The sequence below is a fragment of the Narcine bancroftii genome, chromosome 8 (genome assembly GCF_036971445.1).
Source record: "Narcine bancroftii isolate sNarBan1 chromosome 8, sNarBan1.hap1, whole genome shotgun sequence".
NCBI lineage: Eukaryota > Metazoa > Chordata > Chondrichthyes > Torpediniformes > Narcinidae > Narcine > Narcine bancroftii.
The window spans coordinates 37,174,207-37,196,476 of NC_091476.1; the positions used below are offsets into that span (position 1 = coordinate 37,174,207).

Consider the following 22,270-nt stretch of genomic DNA (forward strand, 5'->3'; position numbering starts at 1 on the left):
GATGAACGGCATGAGATGAGAGTGAAATCTCAGGCAGTTCGCAGGGCCCATCTTTGAGACTTCGGTGCACTGCCAAACCTTTTGTCTGATCGTCTACTATAATACTCGACATTTGAAAAATAATGAAAAACATGTGCCATTGTGAAGAGATTCTTTTGAGAAGTTAACAAAGGCCAGATTAGTGAACCACGGCAATAATTTTAGGTTTTCTGCACTCCTTAAAGCCTTACTTTGGCAACAGATGTGATTTATTATATTTCAGCATAACAGCTAGTCGAAAGTTAGGGTCCCATCCAATGGATAGAGAGAGCTAGAAATCTGAAAGGATTTCATCGATGTTTGAGTGCTGGCAGAGATTAAAAAAAGAAAGTTTAGATTGTTAGCACAAATATTTTTACGGTTAATACCACCTGACTGTTACATCTTAAAAGTGGGTACTTGCACTTCTTGACAGAATGAATTATGTTGAAAACATCACACGGCTAATTTAATGTTAATCCTGCAAATCCAAGAGCAGGAATATTATGGATCAATATTTTGATCTCCTCAGCTGATTGAAGTGAACACAGCAGTTCACGCACAGCTTCCTCCTGAAGCCATCAGAGAGAGTGACTTGCTGCCATGCTAGCCATCAGCCAATCCCAGAAGTGTTCACTTCCCCTGTAGCCCAGACCAGGACTAGCACCAGGTGCCTACTGCCCATTGACAACAGCAGAAGTACATCGTTGTAGGGTTCTTGCCAACTTCACAGTGTTCGGCGATTTTTAAATCAATTTCATGCTCCCAAGACAGGACACTGGACACACCCCATCAAGTGGCAAAGCTGACATCAGTAACTCAATAACAAGACGGATGGGCCTCCCATTGTCCAATGTTCATTACTTCAGGTTAGACTGTGGGTCTTGGCACACAATTTCTACACCATGGAGGTGGACTCACCTTGTGGGAATGGAAACACTTCACTCCCTCACCTTTGTCAGTATGGGGGGGGGGGGGGTGGGATATGTCCCATACACAGAATGTAAACAGCAACAGTCTCTCTAATGAAACATCAAAGGATGCAAGACCTGCCTGTGCAGGTGGATATTGAAGATCTCATTGCACTTTGCAAAGAAAAACAATTTGATCTAATTACAATTTCATCCTCACCAACCAATAAAAAATTAGTTAATTTGTGCTTAATTGCCCAGCTGTTTGTGAGATTATATGTTGAACTGAACAGCTAAATTATTAGCTGATTCAACAACAGAGAACATAAATAGGCTGTCCTCTCGAACTCAGTGGTTATTAGCCTGAAGGATTCAGGGAAACTCTTATATACAAAATCATCTAGTTGAACAAACAACAGGTCATATCATATACATGTCACAAATTAAACATATAATGTAAATCAAAAACCTATTCATAATTGTTTATTTATCATTTCTTTAAGACATCACATTTTATCAATACGGTCATTAACAGTTTATCCATTTTTCATAATACATCCCAATATTAATTCTGGATAAAAAAATAGATAAGACTAAATTAAACAATCCCATTATATAAACAAAGGGTGCTTTCTATCTTTATCAATGATAACCATACTTAAACCCATGTTTAACCAATTAATCTAAAAAAAGATAAAAAGAAAAGAAAAGAAAGTTCCTCTGTCTAATCGAACCCCTGCCTCTAAACAAGGTTAACTTGTAAAATTGTAAAGATATGGATCAAATAGCGACTTTCAGTCACTCAACAGAAAGTCTCCTGAGCATCCAGACTTCTTAAACCTTCCAATTATGATAGTAATCTAAGAATGGGCCCCACATTTTGACAAATTGAAACTTTATATCTTTAATTTTGTATCTAATTTTCTCCAAGCTTAAATAGGACATAACATCATGTAACCACTGGACATGAGTGGGTGAAGAGTCATCCTTCCATTTTATTAAAATTGCTTGTCCAGCCATCAACGAGGCAAAATCTAAAATTTTATCATGGGTTGAAGTCAAGAATATATCCTCTTCTCAAGAAAAAAACAGACAATGCATTGAGAGGGCATGGTTCTAATCTGATCTTTGGAATCATTGATAAAGATGGAAAAATATCTTTCCAATTTTTTTATTAATTAGGATATTGCCAAAACATATGAATCAATGAGGCATCAAAGATTTTACACTTATTGCTTAGAGGATCAACAGCCAGGTAAAAGCAAGATAATTTGACTTTTGACATGTGTATCCTATGTACCACCTAAAATTGTAACAAACAATGTCATGAACAAAATGAGGAGTCATTAATCAAGGTAAGAGTGAAAAAAATGTTTCATTCCCAGGTGCTCATGCAGGTTAAGGTACAGGAGATGAGAGGAATCATATCAGCAAGCAGGTGAAAACATCTGAAGAAAAGATCCAATAACCTGTTCCGACCTGAAACCAACTCAATATGAGTACAATTGCTGTTGAGTACAGTGTTCTAATGAAAGGCAGCACTGACCCAGGACCTCAATCTGCTATTCATTTCTTAAAGCTCCAAGTAGAGCATCTCACCTTAATACTGCACTAAATACATTTCAGCCTTCAAATGTCTGATCTCTTATGGTAGTTTATTTTCATCTGATTGTACATATACAACCAGACAAAACAACATTTCTCTGGATCTCAGTCCACACACATACACACACAATACACAACAAATAATAATCACACATATACTTAAAGATATAATAGAAAATAAAAAATGTAGAAATATTTTGGAATAATTCACCCAGTCCATCAATCTCATAGCCTATGGGAAGAAGTTATTTCTCAGCCTGGCAGTCCTGATTTTGATGCTCCTGTACAATGTTCCCTCTAATTGTTAGTAGTTAGTGTGTACATAAGTCTTACGTTGTGCAAATTTTTTTTTCCTATGGCAAAAATATGTGTGCACTGAATGTTTGTGAAAATGTAAACCTAAAATTGTATAATTATTAATTACTACATTATTTTCAGTAACTAACCTTTTGTGCACACACGTGAATTTCCTTTGTACACTGGTTGCAAAACCTGTGTGCGTGCGCACAAGTTGTTCCACGCAACCTCCTCCTTGCTAAGCTTTATGCTCTTATGCCTTCATGTGTCTTGTGCAATCGTGGCCCTGTGATGTTCTTTGGACCGCGTTGAAATGTAATAGTTGAGGTTGAATTGAAGGCTGAAATTCAAAATAGTCCAGACCTTATGCCGGCAAAATCAAAATGATTGACTGCCAAGCTCGTGGTTTTCATTAGAACCTGGCCACAGATCTTTTCACTCTGCACCACCTGTTATTGACATTGAATCAACTCCTATTAACTTTTCACCAGGACCGGCAGATTCATCCAAGTGGTGCGGATCTCGAGATAGAAGCACCATTACTCCCTGGTCACTACATATTACTTTGAAATCAGCAGAATACATTTGAAATAAATTGTGAATTTTGTTTGGAATTCCCTGAAAGCATTAAGGTCTCACTGCAATTATTATGGAGGAGTGTTGTCTATTCAGTTGCAGAAGGATTAATCTTTTGTTGCTGCCCCAGTTGAATTTTAAATTTAACCATTAACTTTTAAGTATGCCTTAAGGAAGTAAAATCTCTTGGTCTCATTCATCTATGAGCTGGTTGGATCAGAAATCAAATCATCCTGTTAATATTATTAAATCTCAAAAAATTATCTTTTCAAGTTATTTTAAGTCAATTTAATTAGTGTTTTTTTTATTTTTATTTTTATTTCAGACATACAGCATGGCAACTGGCCCTACCAGCCCACAAGCCTGTGCCATCCAACTACATCAATTGACCTACAACCCCGGTAAGTTTTTTGAAGAGAGGGAGGAAACCCATGCAGATATGGGGAGAATGCACAAATTCCTTACAGACAGTGGCAGGTTTGAACCCGGGGCGTTGGTGCTGTAATAGTGTTTCACTAACCGTGCTACATCTAAGGGAGACCTATAGATGCATACTGCTTTTTGATTCAAACTACTCTATATGTGTTTAATTTTTATTTAAATATTTATAATAATTTACATATAATTTAATATTTAGCTCATTTATAGTTTCCATCAGAATATATTTTTTTAAAAAGGCAGAATGACCATCCTTGTCCAGGATATAGTCCAGCATCAGCAGTACCCAACAACTCTGAAGTGGACACTGCATGCTTGCCCTCCAGTGACACCCTGGTACAGATAAATCCGAGGAAGGAAGGCAGGCAATTGCCTTGGGGCAGTATGTACGTCAACAAGACTTACTTCCAACTTGTGTGCGATATGTTTTTGTAGTTTACAATGTTCCAGTTTATTTGGGGAATAATGCCAATAAAGAAACAATGTCCTACATTCTAAAGCTCTCAGCTTCAGCTTGCTGCATTTCATTAAAAGATGATGACTTTACCACCAATCCAATAGGCATTTGACAGCTGTAAAATGAATAAAATAAAGGCAGGGTTTCCTGAAATAGAATTCCATCCAGAGAAGGAATCCAAGATGGATATCAATGATATCCTTAAAATCAACCATTTTATTTAATTCTGAAGCTAACATGATTTATGGCCTTTCATTGGTTTGCTGTATCGCATGTATTTTTGTTAAAGGGATGAGAATCATGCAAGGAATTTTTTGATGGTGTTAAACCAGCCCCTGACCCAACCAGCCGGTGACAGTTTTCTAAATTTGCTCCATATGACTTTTTTTTACTGAAAAATGTAAGTGCCAAGGGACTTAAAGTTTAACTCAAAATATTCGTGGGATATACTTTATTGTAATTTGGCAAGTCTGCATTTCTTGTCGTTCAGTCAAAACTCTTGGAGCTATTTTGTTTTGTCGGGAATCACTTCAGGAAGTAAATGTCACTTCTAGCTACCACTCTTTATCATCAACATTGATCCCACTCCAACCTTGAGGTCCTGCCTCTCCCACCAGCCCATAGGCTCCCCCATTGTTTAAGACAATGATCAAGAATGAACACTTCATCTTTCAATTAACCATTTTATGACCTTCCAGATTCAAAACTGAATTCAGCAATTCGAGACTGTCCATTCACTGCTCACTCATATTCAGTGAGATTGACAAAGTTCCCGATATTGTTGTTGTCACCTCCTGAAGGATTTTTTTTTGTTGTTTCTTGTTCTTTTAATCTCTCGCTCCCTGAACCTAATCACAGCCTTCCTATTTGTTTTTCCTTCCATCATACTTTTACTTTGTGCTTGATTTTAAACTGATAAATGTCCGACATTTTCCCAGTTCCGATTAAAGTTAGCCAACTTCAAGCAGTGGTTTTAAACCATTTTTTTTCCCATTTATATTCCACCTTAAGTAATCCCTTACTAACCACAGAGCACCTGTGTCTGCCTGTCTCCCTTCTCTCTCCTAGCTATTACCCAGCTATCTTCCTCCTGCCTCCTTGGTGTGATTTCTTTTTCCTTGTAACTCCTGTCTATCTCCCCCTCAGCCTCCTGAATGATCCAGAGCTCATTCAGTTCCAGCTCCAATTCCCTAACACAGTCTTCAATGAGCTGCAATTGGATGCACTTCTCACAGATGAAGTTGTCAGGGATGTTATTCACTGTTACCCTGACTATCCACATTCTGCAAGAGGACCATGTCCCTGACCTGGATCCCATTCCCACTATTTATGAAATTTTAAAAAGAGTAGGAAAAGCCTGTCCTTACCTTGCCTCAATTCCTGCACCTTCTCCTCAGCCTCTGTTCACCAAAGCTGTGCAACCAAAGTCTCAAATTCCCACTCCTACACTGAGCCACTCTCACACTGACTGCTCCCACGATGGCCTCTCTGCTCTAACTGTGCTTTATTTTTATTTGATCCTGCTCCAACATACCTTTCTTTCTCTACGACTTGACTGGTCCGCTGCTAATGCGCTGAGACCCACGAAACTCTCCTTGTTTTCAGTACATCTCCCCAACCTAGGTGAACCTTTCTCTCTCCACGACAAGTCCATGGATAATGGTTTCAGCCTTTGTTCTGTAAACAGCAAAGCTAGTATTCATGAAAATGAGTTCTTCTTTGAACTTCTTAATGAACACGTAACCACTGAATTAATCTTGCAGGGAAAATAATACGGGATGAGGGTAAAAATGGGTGCTTGATACTCAAACCAAATTTTTTGGATCTCAAGGTCTCATCCATTCTGTATCTCTCTCTCTATGACTTGCTGACTATTTGTGGCGTGTTGTTTTTATTCCAGATTTCCAGAAACAACATTATTTATTTGATCCACCTTCTGCAGTAAATATGATTCTGCATTTTCCCCTTTTATCACAATAATTCAATGAACAAAACTACCTTATGGTAGGTCAATCATCTTCAAGATTCTTTATCAATGGAATAAGAGTGCTACCATCCCAGCCAATTTTACAAATGAAAAGTTACAATAGTCTATTTCGGGTATGAGAATTGTTTTAATTTATTTTTTAAAACTTAGACTTACAGCACAGTAACAGCCTCTTTTGGGCCATGAATCCATGCCACCCCTGGGGAAAACCCAGGCAGACATGGAGAGAACGTACAAATTCCTTACAGACAACGCAGGATTCGAATCCCAGTCCCAGTCGTTAGCACTGCAAAGACATTGCTCAAAGGGCTATGCCAATCCTGCTACCCCTATGTCAACTATGCTGCCTCTATACCAACCGTGCATATCAAGTGCCCAAAACTTGGGATGGCTTTGCCCTCTCAAGTAATACAGGGTATATCGTACAAGTTAGGCAGTTCAATAATTGGGAGCTTTGCCCTAATGTCATTCCTATGACTATGGAATGCACTTGTCTGGACTTATAACTGTTCCAAGATTGTGTATATTGAAAAGTAATTCATCCTCTTGTCTTGGATCCAAGAAATCTCCAACCAAAAGCTACATTGATCCTTGGAATTCATATGACAGTACCACGACCAGACTACTGAAATAGATTCATGATTTGAAAGGCTTCTGCAGAGTAAATACTATTAAATATCATTTAAAAGTGTTAATAATTGGAGTGATTGTTGGTGGCTTGCAAAGGTGACTAAAAAGTTTTCTTCTCTAAAACATATCTACCATTTATAAGGGATGCAATCTTTAAAAAAAAATTTTAAATGTCAAATTATTTTCCATTCTGAACAAATGATAGACGACTAGGCTGATACCATTTTGTTGCACTTTAACAGAGGGGATGAGATTAGTAGAAATTATTTTCCAAGATATGGAGCAGAACTGATACATCTGGTACGCAATTATGGACTATTCAAGACGGGGGTGATTACAAGTAGTGCAATGCTCATGGATGCATTTGCAGTAAAATGTACACAGCTTCTTACAGAAACTAAACTGGTATTTGTAAAAGAATTAAAAAATATTCAAGCATCTATTTTACCCAGGCAGCACATTTGGAATAAGATCAATATCTATTTTACAGGCTCTTGTTCAAAATCAGAGTGCCTTATTTCATCTGTTATATTGATGCATATTCAAAGGACATATATGCAATAGGCCGTAGATGGAATAAGAATTGTTTGTTGTGATTAAATAGGAAAGTCTGCAGTCACTCGGGTGGTGTCATACACAAACGTGCTGAAGAAATTCCTTTGACAAGGTCCCACATGGGAGGTTAGCCAGGAAGGTTCAGATTCTAGGTATTCATGGTGAAGTAGGGAATAGAATTCAACAATGACTGGATGATTTATTCTCAGACTGGAGGCCTGTAAATAGCGATATGTTTCAGGGGTCAATCCTGGGACCATTGTGGTTTGTCAGCTCTATCAATGATCTGATGATAATGTGGTAAATTGGATCAGCAAGTGCTCAGATGACACTAAGATTGGAGACAACGAAATTTTTCTGAACTAGCAGAGGGATCAGGACCAGGTGGAAAAAATGGGTAGAAAAATGGCAGGTGGAATTTAATGCAGACAAGTGTGAGGTGTTGCATTTTGGAAGGACAATCCAGCAAAAGGATAGTAAATGGTAGGGAACAAAATTCCCTGGAAGTGGCATCACAGGTGGATAGGGTTGTAAAGAGATCTTTGGCATATTGGCCTTCATGAATCATATTATTGAGTATAGGAGTTGGGATGTTATGATAAAGTTGTACAAGACATTGGTGAGGCTAAATTTGAAATATTGTGTGCAGTTTTGGTCACCTAACTACAGAACAGTTATCAATGAGATAGAAATAATGCAGAGAAGTTTTACTAGATGATTATCCAGACTTCAGGAACAGTTATTATTCCCTGGAGCATAGAAGAATGAGGGATATTTAAAATTATGAGGGCATAGGCAGAATAAATGAAGATAGGTGAGGTACAAACCAGAGAACATGGGTTAAGAGTGAAAGGGGAAACGTTTAGGGGGAATATCTTCACACAGTGAGTGGTGGGAGTATGGAATGAGCTGCCAGCTGAACTGGTGAATGTGGGCTCAATTTTAACTTTTAAGGTGAATTTGGATGGGTACATGAATGAGAGAGGTATGGAAGGCTATGGACTGGGTGGGACAAGGCAAAATAAAAACTGGTTTAGCACAAACTAGAAGGGATGAAGTGGCCTGTTTCTGTGCTGCAATGTTCTATGGTTCTAAACTCAACAGTTCACGCAGCATTTTTGTTGCGATCTCTGACCTATGTGACTGTTTAGATATTGAGCAGTTGCACATATACCTCAGCTCATTGGGAGTAAATGGTTTGTGTCCAGAGCTAAATAGGGTCGTGGAACCAGAAAAAAAAATGTGTAATTATAAAGCATACATTTGCAAATGTTTTATTTTTTTAACTTGTAGACCAAAGTTCACACTGATTGAAACAGATCTCCAAAACACAGAATCAAAGATGGTTACAATATGGAAATTGACACAGCAACCCATTGTTTAAATCACATGACACTGAGGGTGTGTTGTCCAATTGGATACAAAATTCACTTGATAACAGTAAGGTGGCAGTGAAGAGATGTTTTGATGATTAGAAGCCTGTGACCACAGGTCCACTGCAGGGATCTGTGTATATTAATGATTGGGATGAGAATGTAGGTGGCCAGATTAATAGGTCTGCGGTTGGTGGTACAATGAATTATACAGAGTATCTAAGACCGTGAGAGGATCTATATTAATTGGTAAACTGGGCTAATGAATGGCAGAAGGAATTTAATTCAAGCAAATATGAAGTGTTAAGTTTTGGGAAGTTAAACAAGTGGAGGATATGCACAGTAAACAGATAGACCTGGAGGCACAAGTATATGGTTCCTGACAATGGCAGCATAGAAAGAGAAAGTGAATAGGAGTTTAGCTTGCCTTCATCACTGAGGGCATTATGTACAAGTGTTGGGATGTCATACTACATCTTTACGAGACATTGGTGAAACATTGTGGAACATTGTGTATCGTCCCACTCAATGTCCTCTCTCGAATAGCTAGCAAATCCTATCCTTTCAGAGACTTCTCGTAGTTCCCGTATGAATGCAGGAATTATTCTGCCTCCATTACTTCCTGGCAGTGTATTCCAGATCCTATTTACTCAGATTATTTTTCTTTTAAATGAGACCTGCTGATTGTTTAACTTCCATTTCTTGCCACTGGTTCTTGGTTCCTCTGGTGCAGGGACAGTGGCCCCTTATCTGATCAAACTGTGATGTAACTACTAGACCTTTGCTGCAGCTGTTCTCCAGTTGAAGGTCTTGGAGGCTGTTAAACTTTTGTATTACTTCTATTAGTGGGGAACTTTCATTTGGCTTGATCCAAGGATGTTCCCAAAGCTATTGGAAGCGAACAACATAAATACATCAAGATTTTTTTACATAGCAAATTTACTCATGGATTAGATGACCCCCTACATAAATGTAAGTGTTTTGATCCTTTCCCTGTGCGGATCTCAACCAGGCCAGGAAATCAAAACAAGGGCATGGGGTAAATGAAGAATAAAGCTGAAACAGAGGAGAAAGGAAACAGCCCAAGCCTCCTGCTGCTAATCCTGACTGGATTCTATTTGTGTGGAAGTCAGCCAAAGTGACAGCATTGATAGTGTACAAAACGTAGCAAGCTGCTGAAGATCGCTGTTGGACTCGAGCACAAATCATTTGGGCCACGTACCTTTAGGCATTTTGCAACCATAAAAAAGGGCTGCAGATTTGAGAAAAAAACCAGAAGCAATTCTAACGTCGAAATATATTGCCTTAGTTTGCTTTCTGTTAAGTGGTGTGATTGATCAATTGTTCCCATAGATAAAAATTAATTTCAACTATACCAAGATTTGCTAAAAAAAACCTATGTAGATTTGTATCTATATTCCTGGTTTGACCTTTCATTCCCTCAGCAGGCATCATTCACATCATCAGTCCAATATGTTGTTGTTTTGGAAGGGAGGTAAGAAAGAAAAAAGTGCTCTGGGCTTCAGATTGTAGCAGGTGGAGTGACTGTCTCCAATACAACCTTTGCTCACACTTAATGGATCTCTGCATTATGGATTTTGTCTTTGTAGCCAAATCCCTTGATATTACTAAGACAGGAAGTTTCTTCTTATTGTTACAAAATTGGCGTCAGCAAATAGTCCTGATGTTCTCATTGCAATTCAGTAATACCGTAGGAGTATTTTGTTTACAAATGGATAACTTTATACATCTTTACCAAGCTCAAATATAGTATTCTTCTGTAAAATATGTTAGAAGTAAATGGTGTTTTGTTCTTGATAGTAAAATCAACAAAGAAACCATTGCATCACACTGAACTTTAACACTGAATGTGAAAGAATTGGGCACTTAAACAGTTAAATCAGCTAAAAGCCAAAGCAAAAAATAAAACTTAGGGAACTAAAACTTGCAAATGCATTCCAGGGCCATGGCTGCCAGTCTGGAATTTATGCTTCTGGATAAATGTGTGGTGCGCTGTTAGACAGAATCAGACACACACAAAGATAAAGACTGAACAACAGGCTTTAATCCACAAAGACCTCCACAGAGCCAAGCTGGATATGGCTGCAGCAACTCTGTGAGAGGCCTCAGGAGGCCGGCGTAGGTTTATATCCCGGAGGGTGATTGACACCCAACCGGGTGGGGCTTGATACATTCAGGCCGACTGATTTGCAACCGGCCAGGTATTGTCCTGTCCCCTTACACTCCTGCAGGTACAGAGGTTTCCCCCCTGCAGTAGGCCGGTGGTGTACCAACACATTCATCCCCTTCTTTAAAATTGTCCTGGGGGGGCAGTAACAAGGAATTGCATCCACTATGTTCATACAATATTTACAGGTTGAGACGATTCGGCGGCCGCTGGGGTCTCTGTGAACATCATAGGACTGACTCCTGGTCACTGGTCAGAGGGGAAGTGGGGGGGGCTGGTGGCAGGGGTGTGTGTGGCTGGTTTGGTGTCGCGTGGAGGGGTGGCCAGGGGGGCCGGAGTCGACGTATCTGGGTCGTATTGGATGGGTGGGGGGGGGCGGGTTCGTCTCCTAAGGCTAAAATGGGCCCCTGGTGGTCAAGGAGGCACTGCGTGCCCCATAGTTGCCTGGGAACGGGGATGTATGCCATGTCAGCATTGTCCTGGGTTGGAGGGTGGTGTGGTGTGATGGGTGCTCCTGCTGATGCCAGGTCCCTGGTTGAGACGGTATCCTCCCTGCCACTGCCGAACCTAATGTAAGCATAGTTATGGTTTGCATGAAAGAGGAAAACCTGCTCCACCAGGGCTTCGACCTTGTGTGTCCATGCATGCTTACGCAGAAGCACCAGTCCCGGGGACGTGAGCCATGCTGTGAGTGACATTCCAGTCGCCGACCTCCTGGGGAATGAGAACAGATGTTCATGAGGGGTCTCGTTGGTAGCCATGGACAGCAGTAACCGAATGCCATGGAGCGCCTCGGCAGGGCGTCCTGCCAGAACTCAACGGCCCACCCTTTTGACCTGAGAGCCAGGAGGACTATCTTCCAGACCACCCCATTCTTGGGTTCCACTTGCCCGTTGCCTATCGGGTTATAGCTTGTTGTGCGTCTGGTCGTGATGCCCCTCGCCGTCAGGTACTGGCGCAGCTCGTCGCTCATGAAACTAGACCCCCGGTTGCTGTGAATGAAGACGGGGTAGCCAAACATGGTGAAAATCTGCCCCAAGTTCCTGATGATGGTGGCAGTGGAAGTGTCCGGACAAGGGATGGGGAAAGGGAAGTGTGAGTACCCGTCCACTACCATGAGGAAGTAGACGTTTCGGTTCGTAGAAGGCAGGGGCCCTTTGAAGTCCACACCGAGACACTCGAAAGGCCTGGTAGACTTTACAAAGTGGGCCTGGGGTGGGGGGGGGGCAGAAGAAACGAGGTTTACACTCCGCACAGACCCGACAGGCCTTGGTCATGTACCTGACGTCCCTGATGGTGTACGGCAGATTTCGGGACTTAACAAAATTGTACAACTGGGTGTCGCCCAGATGGCAGAGAGACTCACACAATGCCTACATCCTGTCCTCATGTGAGAGAGGGCATCAGGGGAGTTGTTAAACTTCCCTGGGCAGTACTGGATGTCGTAGTTGTAGGTTGCCAGCTCAACTCTCCAGCGCAGGATCTTGTCGTTCTTGATCTTGCTCTTGTGGGTAGTGTTAACATGAACGCCACGGTCCACTGGTCCATGAGGAGCATGAATCTCCTGCCAGCCAGGTAGTGGCAGCAGTGGTGGACCGCTTCCACAATCACCTGCGCCTCCTTTTCAATGGCGGGACATCCCACTTGGTTGAGGGTAGCAGCGAGGGCCACCTCATAAGCATCGCTCTCCATCTGGAAGGGGGAGTCCTCATCCACAGCCTGCATCGTGACATCCTGCCTGATGCGGGTGAAGGCTGCCTACGCCTCAGGTGGGAGGGGAAAAGTTGTGGTTTGGGCCAGTGGGCGGACCTTGTCTGAGAAGCAAGGGACCCACTGCGAGTAATAAGAGAAAAGGCCAAGACACCTGCGGAGGGCCTTAAGCGTGGGGGAGGGAAGGGTAACTCCATTAATGGGTGCATCCTTTCCAGATCTGGGCCGACGACTGCATGGGCCACGATGTACCCCAGGATGGCAAGGTGGGTGGTGCTGAACACACACTTCTCCTTGTTGTAAATGAGGTTCAGCTCTCTGCCGTCTGGAGAAATTTTTCCAGGTTAGCATCGTGGTCCAGCTGGTCACGGCCGCAGATAGCGATGTTATCCAGATATGGGAACGTCACCTTCAGCTTGTGCTGGAAGATGAAGACCCTGATCATAACCCCAAAAGGAACCCGGCGGAACTGGTACAGGCGCCCGTCTGCCTCAAAAGTGGTGTAGGGCTTGTCCTTCAGGTGGATAGGGATTTGGTGATACACCGACTTCAGGTCAATCGTGGAGGAAACCCAGTAGCGGGCTATCTCATTGACCATGTCAGTGATCCTCGGCAGGAGGTAGGCATCCAGCTGGGTGTACCGATTAATGGTCTGTCTGTAATCCACAACCATACTTGGCTTACTTCCCCCTTTGACCACCAGGACTTGGGCTCTGCAAGGGCTGTTACTGGGCTCTATAACACCTTCCGCCAGTAGTCACCGTACCTCCGCCTTGATGAAGTCCCTGTCTGCAGCGCAATAGCGCCTACTTCTGGCGGCGATCAGCTTGCAGCCTAGCGCAAGATTTGGAAAGCGCTAGTGGGCTGATGTTCAGTGTGGAGAGGCCGTAGGTTGGCTGGAGCTGGTAGGTTGGTGTGCTGTGCAATGTGAGTGGAGGTTGGGGCCCCCCAAAGGCAAGGGTGACACTCTGCAGGTGGCACTTGAAATCCAGGCCCAGGACGAATGGTGCGCAGAGTTTGGGCATGACCAGGAGCCTGAATCTTGTGTAAGTCTCCCCTCCCACCGTTATATCGACCGAGCAGCGCCCGAGGGTACCAACAGTCTTATCCTTGGTAGCGAGGGCGATCGAGCAGGTGGTGGGGCGGAGTGGGCCATGCTCAGGTGAATGAAGCTCTCAGTGCTGCCACTAACCAACAGGCACTTTGTTACCTGCCTGTTGACTCGGACTTCCATCATCGAGCACCCGAGATTGTGGGGAATTTCCCTGGTTAGCGAGCACCCAAGATTGTGAGGGATGTCCTTGGTCAGCGTGGTGGCACCCAAGTCCATCTCAGAGTCGGAGTCGTCACTATCTGGAGGGATGGAGAGTGTCATTAGGGTGGCCTCATCATCGCCCTTGTTGACCACATTGACTTTGGTCGCTGGGTGCGGCGTGCGGCAGCTGATGGCACCCGGAGGCATGGGGAGCATCAGTAGGGTGGCCTGGTCATCGCCCATGTTGACCACATTGTTCTCAACATCATCAGTGGCCTTCCGTGTTGGGCACTGCCTGGCCCAAGATGGTGGCGGCACATGGAGAGCCGCTGTGTGGCTGGCTTCCTTCCCCAGCCGTGTCCGCTGTGCCGGGGGAAGTGACGTCATCATGGCCAGCGGCAGTGATTTCGTTACATCAGCCGGAAGTGACGTCACACCATGAGCCAGAAGCAATGTCACTGTAGTTCTCAGTGAGCGACGCCGGCGAGGGCAGGGACTGGTGCAGATGCTCATGGCACACGCTGTAATGGTTGCTGGCGGGGCCAGATGTTGCGCGGTCGAAGTCGGGGAAGGAGGAAGTTGTCGTGGGGACAATGACACCACCCGGCACGCGCACGTGGGGGGGTCTGAGGGGGAGGTAGGGAGGTCATAGAGGGCTGCTGAGCTGCCGGCAGGTTTAGAGAGGCACAAATTCACAAAGTGGCCTTTCTTGCCTCATCGGGAACAATACTGGTTCCTAGCTAGGCAGTTTTGGCACGATTGTCGATCTGACCCACACAAGGACCCACAGTACGTACAGGGGCGCCAGGCACCTGCCTCAGCAACATTCTCCTCCCCAGCTCAGCCTATGGCTGCAGCTGCAGTGTGAGAGGGCCATGAGGGAGCATGGAGGAACCTGGAATCGAAGGTTTCGACGTGCAGGGCTGCTGCTTCCACAGTCCTGGTTACGGCATAGATGTTGTCTTTCAGCAGCTTCTGCCAGATGGCCCTCGAGCGTAGTCCTCAGACTAAGGCATCCCGGATCAGCCTCTCGACCTCCTCTACACCTACCCCAGGTTCAGCCAGACACGGTCGGGCCAACTCTCGCAAGTGCCCCAGGTAAAACTCAGTCATCTCCCCGGGTTGCTGGGCTCGGGTGTTGAGGAGGTACCTTGCACAGACCACATTCAGGTTCTCGAGAGTGTCCATTGCACTCTTGTACATGGAGTGGCCTTTGGTTATCTGGAAGACGCGGGGACTCAGCTTTGACCGGAGTAGAACCAACCTCTTCTGATCGGAGTCCAGGATGTCACCCTCATGTGCCTCGATGATTGACTCGACCCCGTGCTGCCGGATCTCGAAGCGTGTCTGGGCTTCCGGGTGGCATGGGTCAACCTCGAGGCTCCCTGTGCTCAAGAGTTTTTCCATGGCAGCCGTGGGAAAATTTTGTGAATTAAATTGTGGTGTGCTGTTAGACAGAATCAGACATACACAAGGTAAAGACTGTTCAACAGGCTTTAATCCACAAAGACTTCCACAGAGCCAGGCTGGCTGTGGCTACAGCAACTATGTGTGAGACCTCGGGAAGCCGGCGCCGGCTTATATCCCGGAGGGTGATTGACACCCGATCGGGTGGGGCTTGATCTATTCAGGCCGACTGATTGGCAGCCGGCCAGGTGTTGTCCTGTCCCCTTACACTCCTGCAGGTACAGAGGTTGCCCAGTGCAGTAGGCCGGTGGTGTACCACCACAAAATGTGCTGAGTTATTTGTGAGGTTTTAACTGCCTTTGCTTCTCCAAAGGTTATCTTTGTGATGTTACTCTGTAAGACAATTTGGTGTATCTCTGCCTAAAGGAAATGGACTCGGAGATCTCCTCGCCGCCCCCAGTAATCCAATTTCCACCTGCTCGACTCTCTGTGATCTCACAAAATAAAGCCTCTTTACCTCAAAGTCTGCTTGGAGTAAGTTTTCTCAGATGCTGTAGTACTGCCAACAAAAGATACCAAATGAGGAAATACAAGCTGTGTAATTCACGATGAGTGTTCATCGTTGGCATTTTTGTGGCGGTTTATTGCAAACCACTGGCTTTTGCCACAGCTCAGATTCACACCCAATGGAATGGGACTTTCAGACAATCACCAATATATAAATCCATTGATACAATAAAGGTCTGAAAAAAATAGTATCTCAAGTTTGGAGTTTAGAAAGATGAGGGGGAATCTTTTAGAAATCTAATAAAATTATGAAGGAAACATAATATAGAAGCAGGGCGGCTGTTTCCACTGGCTCATTTTTCCTTACTGACAGGTGGGACTAGAACCAGGGGTCATGGCCTCAAGATTCAGGGCAATAGATTTCAGACAGAGAAAAGGAGGAACTGCTTCTCCCAGAGAGTAGTAAATCGGTGGAATTCTCTGCACGATGTTGTAGTGGGAGGCTGCTTTTATTAAATGCATTCAAGACAGATTGATTTTTGAATAGAAGGTGAATTTGGGGTTCCATGGAACGTTTGGGGAAAGGGAGCTGACCTGCTGTGATACTGAATGGAGGTGCACGTTCCCTAGGCCAGATGGTCTCCTTTTGCTCCCTGTGCCTCTGAAGATGGAAGAACATGGAATTTTAAAAACTCCAAAGATCCCAAGTGACATTATTCTGACACATGAAACTTGGTCATACATCTGCACACATCATACATTTGTAATTCCCTACAAACATATCTGCGACAAAGCCAAGATAATCTGTTTTATTTCAGTGATGTTATTTGGAAGATCTTACCTATGCCCCTTTGAAAGATTAACACTGGATTGTGTTTAACATCCACTTGAAAAAGGAGACAAGTTCTTTATTTAAGGTGGAGCACTTCATCAATACTCAACCTTGATTCTATGCTCACTAAAATCAAGCATACTTACACTAGAATTTAAAGATCTGAAGTTCATTCATTTGCATCAAAGTTCATGATACACTCACTTTAGGAGAATTGCCAGGCAACTTAGATCATGTTCCTCTAAGGAGAAATAATCAAACTGCACAATATTCATATAGTATCCAGGATCCATAATAGGGAACATTAGCTTCAGCATGGTGCAATACTGTGATATATTACTTTTACAGAACTTGTCACAAAGTTGGACATTGACTTTTTTTTAAATAAATGTATTGCAAAAGAAGACAGATGATACCATTTAATGGGTTGTATTAAAAGGGGAGATGAGTCAGCATGCAGGAGGGAGATTGAAAACTTGGCATTATGCTGTGTAACAACAACCTCACTTTCAATGTCACCAAAACCAAGGAGCTGATTGTACACTTTAGGAAGGGAAAATCAGTGGTATACGATCCAGTGATCATTGGCTGATCAGTGTGTGAGCAAATTTAAATTCCTGGGAGTCATTATCTTGGAGGACCTTTCCTGGACCCAACATATTAATGTCACTGTGAAGAAAGGACACCAGCATCTCTACTTCCTCAGGAGTTTGCATCGGAAACCTTGGAAAACTTTTGCAGATCTGTAGAGGGGAGTGTGCTGACTGGCTGCATCACAGCCTGGTATGGGGACACCAATACCTCTGAGTGGAAAGCCCTGCAAAAGGTAGTGGACATAGCCCAGTACATCACAGGCAAATCTCTCCCAACCATTGAGAAAATCTACATGGAACGTTGCTGCCATAGAGCAGCAATAATCATTGGGGATGCACATCACTCAGGACATGCTCGGTTCTCGGTGCTACCAACAGATAAGAGGTACAGGTGCTACAAGACTTGAACCACCAGGTCAGGAACAGCTGCTACCCCTCCACCGTCAGACTCCTAACCAACAGACTCAATCAGAGATTAATTTACTTTTCACATTATTTATACTGAATATTTGTTATCTGTATTTGCAGTCAGTTTGTTTACATTTCTTTCTTCATTTCTATTTCTATCTTTTGTAGGTGTAACATTTTCTCCAGAACAATTTACTCCACTGCTAAGTAGAAATTCTGCCTGCCCTACAGAAAAATAATCTCAAGGTTGTAAGTGATGTCTTGCATGTAGTCTGACAATAAATCTGAACTTGAACTTGAATGCTAACTTGTGTTACACAATGGAAAATGGCTTTTCTCAGAGTGAAATAAGATAACTATTTGAAGGTCATTCCACCCTATGAATTATCTTGTTTATCAGAGTAACTTCTGTGTTTGGCATGCATCAAATTAAACCAATCTTCATGAAGCAGACTATTTGGGGTCCATGAAGATCATTCAGATCATGTTCCTCTGAAGATAAACCATCATACGTTGCCCCAGGGGGACCAATAAACTTTTAACATGGCTGCACAAAACTCAGTTTCCATCAGGTCGGAAAATGTAATTTACATTCTCACCTTAATCTCATACATTCCCTCTCCCCAATCTCTCTAAACACTGAATTCCTCCTAGCCCCCCTCATCCAAATGGGTCAAGCACCAACTTGCCAGCAACCTTGTCCTCAATCTCTCCAAACTCTCAGATGGTTCCAGCCTTCCATTGACTCCAGCAAATGCAATCACAAGAAAGGCAATTTTTGGCCAAACAAAGCATCTCCTCGCCCCTGCAATTCTTAGATCCCCAATCAGCCCTCCAACTTTTCCAGAAATAATCCGATTCTATAGTTGTTCTTCATTCCCTCCCCTAATCCTGCGGTTCCAGCCTTCATTTTCGATGCTGGTATTTTTCTTCAAGCTCTTTGCAGAATTCAAATTCAAAAAATGAACATGATTAAATCAATAATTTTGTGGCTGTGGACAGGACTGAGGTTGTGAAGTAACGTTTGGCTCACTCTGTAGTGAACACAGGACCTGCCTTTTGCAGTGCAGTTTCTCAGATGAGACAGTTAAACTACAAACCTGAGACAATCAGAAACATGATGGGAGCAATTGTGTTTCCAGGAGACTCAATGTCTGTTAAGCGTCTTTAACTTCCTTGATTTTTTTTCTCATTATGTCTCCAACTATAATCTCATGATAACCTCAACCATTTAAGCTCTTTTCATATTTTTTTTTAAATTTAGACATGCTGCACGGTAACAGGCCCTTCTGGCCCACGAGCCTATGCCATCCAATTATCCTACAACCCTTGAAACTGGAGCCCCCAGAGGAAACGTGCAGAGACAGGAAAACATACAAAACTCCTTACAGACAGCGTGGGATCCGGACCCTAGTCCCGATTGCTGGCACTGTAACCACATTATGCTAACTGCTACGCTTACTGTGCCACCCCATGCTAACCGTGCTGCCACTTGGTCACTCAAATAGTACAAAGATCATTTTTATTTGCTTCTCAACTTTTTCCTTCCCTGTCCACATTTTCATCATTTATATCATTCTCTTATTACTAAGGATCCAAATCTGAAATGTCAATACCTGTATCTATTCTGCACTGAATCTTCCTCTCCAGCATTTTCCAGTCTGTGGCCATTGCATGTTCAAACAGATTAGCTAGTAAAAGGGAAATCACAAGATCACAAGGTCACAAAACAAAGGAACAGAAGAAGGTCACTAGGCCAATTGCTGGTGCTTAAAAGGGTTTCTCTCTGTGCTTTGGTTTGGTATTTTTTTTAATTTAGTGAACTTCCTTCTTCAGGGACTGTTGATGAATAAAAACAGAGTCATTTAGCTTCAATGTCCTCTTAAAGGCAATCACTGCACTGCACTGCTTGGCTTACAGAAACCCATCCTTACACAATCCGCAAATCACCTCCCAAAAAATTGAGATAGGAAATAAAAGTTTCTCTCATAGAACGTGCATGAAAACTTGTGAATCAACACAAGTGTTAAACTTTTGTTTCCTGGCATGGCTTATGATGTGACTCCATGTTCCAGAAAATTGCAATACAAACCATTTTCTTGAAGTGCATCATCCTATATACAAAGGTCACCCGTAAACATATCCATTACCACAAACAACTCAATTTTGCTCCCATGTTGAAATCTGTGTCTGGAGCCACAGTAAACGTGCTTTAAAATTTGAACAAAAATATTTTTAGAGGGAACCTGGAATAATAGTGGGCCAAGATAAGGGTCAAATTTACTAGATTTCCATGCTCACTATTTGGCAAGCAGCAGAAAATGATTGAGGGAGATCTTTGACCCACAGTAGTTGATTTGTGATAGGTCTAAACCTATCACTCCAGATGAGATGTTTTGCAAAAGATTGTGAAGTATCTCTATTCCATCCCGTAAAACTATTTTTGATACTCATTATGCCATGCAGTTTGATTCAATTATGCCAGTCTGAGTGTGTTTTAACCATTGCTAAATCTAATATCACAAATATCAGATGAAATTAGTAATTCCCATTAATCTACATCTCTCTGAACCTACAAGATAATTGGGGAGATATTTTGTGAAAACTATACACGAAACATGAAAGCACAATGAATATAGCAGAGCATGAAGCCATATTGCTTTGTTTAAGACAAGTCTTTGTACCTTGGGTTAAACAAGAAAGTCTGCAAAAGATGGGATTGTAGATTACACATAAATGCTGGAGAAACTCAACAAGTCACATAGTGTTCTTTGAGAAACACGGAAGTCTGCAGACGCTGTGATTGTAGTAAAAACCCCCACAACTCCTCTCTCATCACCATTCGGGGCCCCAAACAGTCCTTCCAAGTGAAACAACATTTCACTTGTGCATCTGCACGGGTCATCTACTGCATCCGATGCTCCCATTGTGGTCTCCTCTACATCAGAGAGACAGAACACCGACTGGGAGATCACTTTGTTGAGCACCTCGGCTCTGGCTGCCCCAATAGCGTGGATCTCCTGGTGGCCACCCATTTCAATTCTCCATTCCATTCCTTGCTGACATGTCCATCCATGTTCTTGTGCACTGCCAGACTGACACACCCGCAAAATGAAGAAACAACACCTCATATTTGACTGGGCACCCTCCAACTGGATGGCATTAATATTGACAATTTGACAAGGTTGCTTATGGTAGGCTAATCCACAAGGTAAAGTTCCACAGTGAATTAATTGTTTGAATTCAGAATTGGCTGGCCCATAGAAAACAGAGGGTGGAGGTGGAAGAATTATACTCTAGCTAGAGGTTAGTAAATGGTGGTGTTCTGCAGGTATCTGTAATGGCACCACTGTTTGTGATATATAGGTGACTTGTATGAAAATGGAGGAAGGTAGTGAGTTAGCAAATGAAAAAAAGTGCTGCACTTTTTGAGGTCAAATACAAGGGGAAAGTTTGCAATTAATGACAGGAAATTTAAATGCCCGGAGGAATCCAGGGTTCAAAGACCATAGCCCCCTGAATTTGTGGAGATGTAAGTAGATGCAAGGTGAAGATGGCATGCAGCATGCTGGGTTCATAGGTTGGGGCATTGAGTACAAGAGAACGGAAGTCACGTGCAACTGCAGAAGGCTCTGGTTAACTGCAAAAGACTTGGAAGGGATGCAAATGAGATTGACAAGGATGCTGCCTGGATTAGAGAGTGAAAGCCAAGGACAGGCTTGGGTTGTTTTCTCTAGAGCATCAGAGAGAGGGGAACCCTGACAGAAGATAATAAAGTCATGAAACACATAGAAAGGCATGAGAAATATTTTTTCTCCTCCTGTATCCATGTCAACTCTGATGTACCCATCTCCCCTGTTCGTTGATCCATTGAATAACCAGACAATACAAAGTGGAAATCTGTGACGAAAGCTTTACATTAAATTCAACAGTACAATGTATAACAAAACCCCCCCTGGAAATGTCGTCCGCCACCAGCCAAGCGCCATCTCCTTTTTTAAGATCTGTTTCTTCATTGATGCAAACATTTAGCACGGCTCTAGGCACCCTCTCCATTTCACTATCATCTTTTATTTCAACCCACCTGGAATGTAAATTGTGTTTCCAGAGCAGAAAAGGCAAGGAGAAAAGTGACCACTTTGTGGGCAGTGACCACAAGGGAAAATTTTGGGCTCATTTACATCACGAAACTGGGTGGCACAGTTAGCATAGCAGTTAGCACAATGCCTTTACAGTACCAGCAATCAGGACCGGACCGGGATTCAAATCCCATGCTGTCAGTAAGGAGTTCCCGTGTTCTCCCCGTGTCTGCATGAGTTTTCTCCAAGGGTTGTGGTTCCCTCCCATCATTCAAAAACATACCAGGGATGTAGGTTAATGTGTTGTAAATTGAATGGCATGGACTCATGTGCCAAAATGGCCTGTTACCATGCTGTACGTCTGAATATTTTTTTTTAATTAAAAATCATTCCACAAGTCCATCAGACAGTGGTCAGCATCTTTCAGGCACTGAGAGACGAGGA

At 43.0% G+C, this 22,270-nt stretch overlaps 1 long non-coding RNA gene across 1 annotated transcript in view; it reads right to left on the bottom strand.

Annotated features, from left to right (window-relative positions):
- LOC138741718 (uncharacterized) overlaps positions 1-19,424 on the bottom strand; it is a 71,872-nt gene extending 52,448 nt beyond the window's left edge. The window contains exon 1 of the long non-coding RNA XR_011343703.1: positions 19,364-19,424. This is a non-coding gene — a long non-coding RNA (uncharacterized lncRNA). The remainder of the gene's footprint in view (positions 1-19,363) is intronic.
- Positions 19,425-22,270: the final 2,846 nt, after the last annotated feature.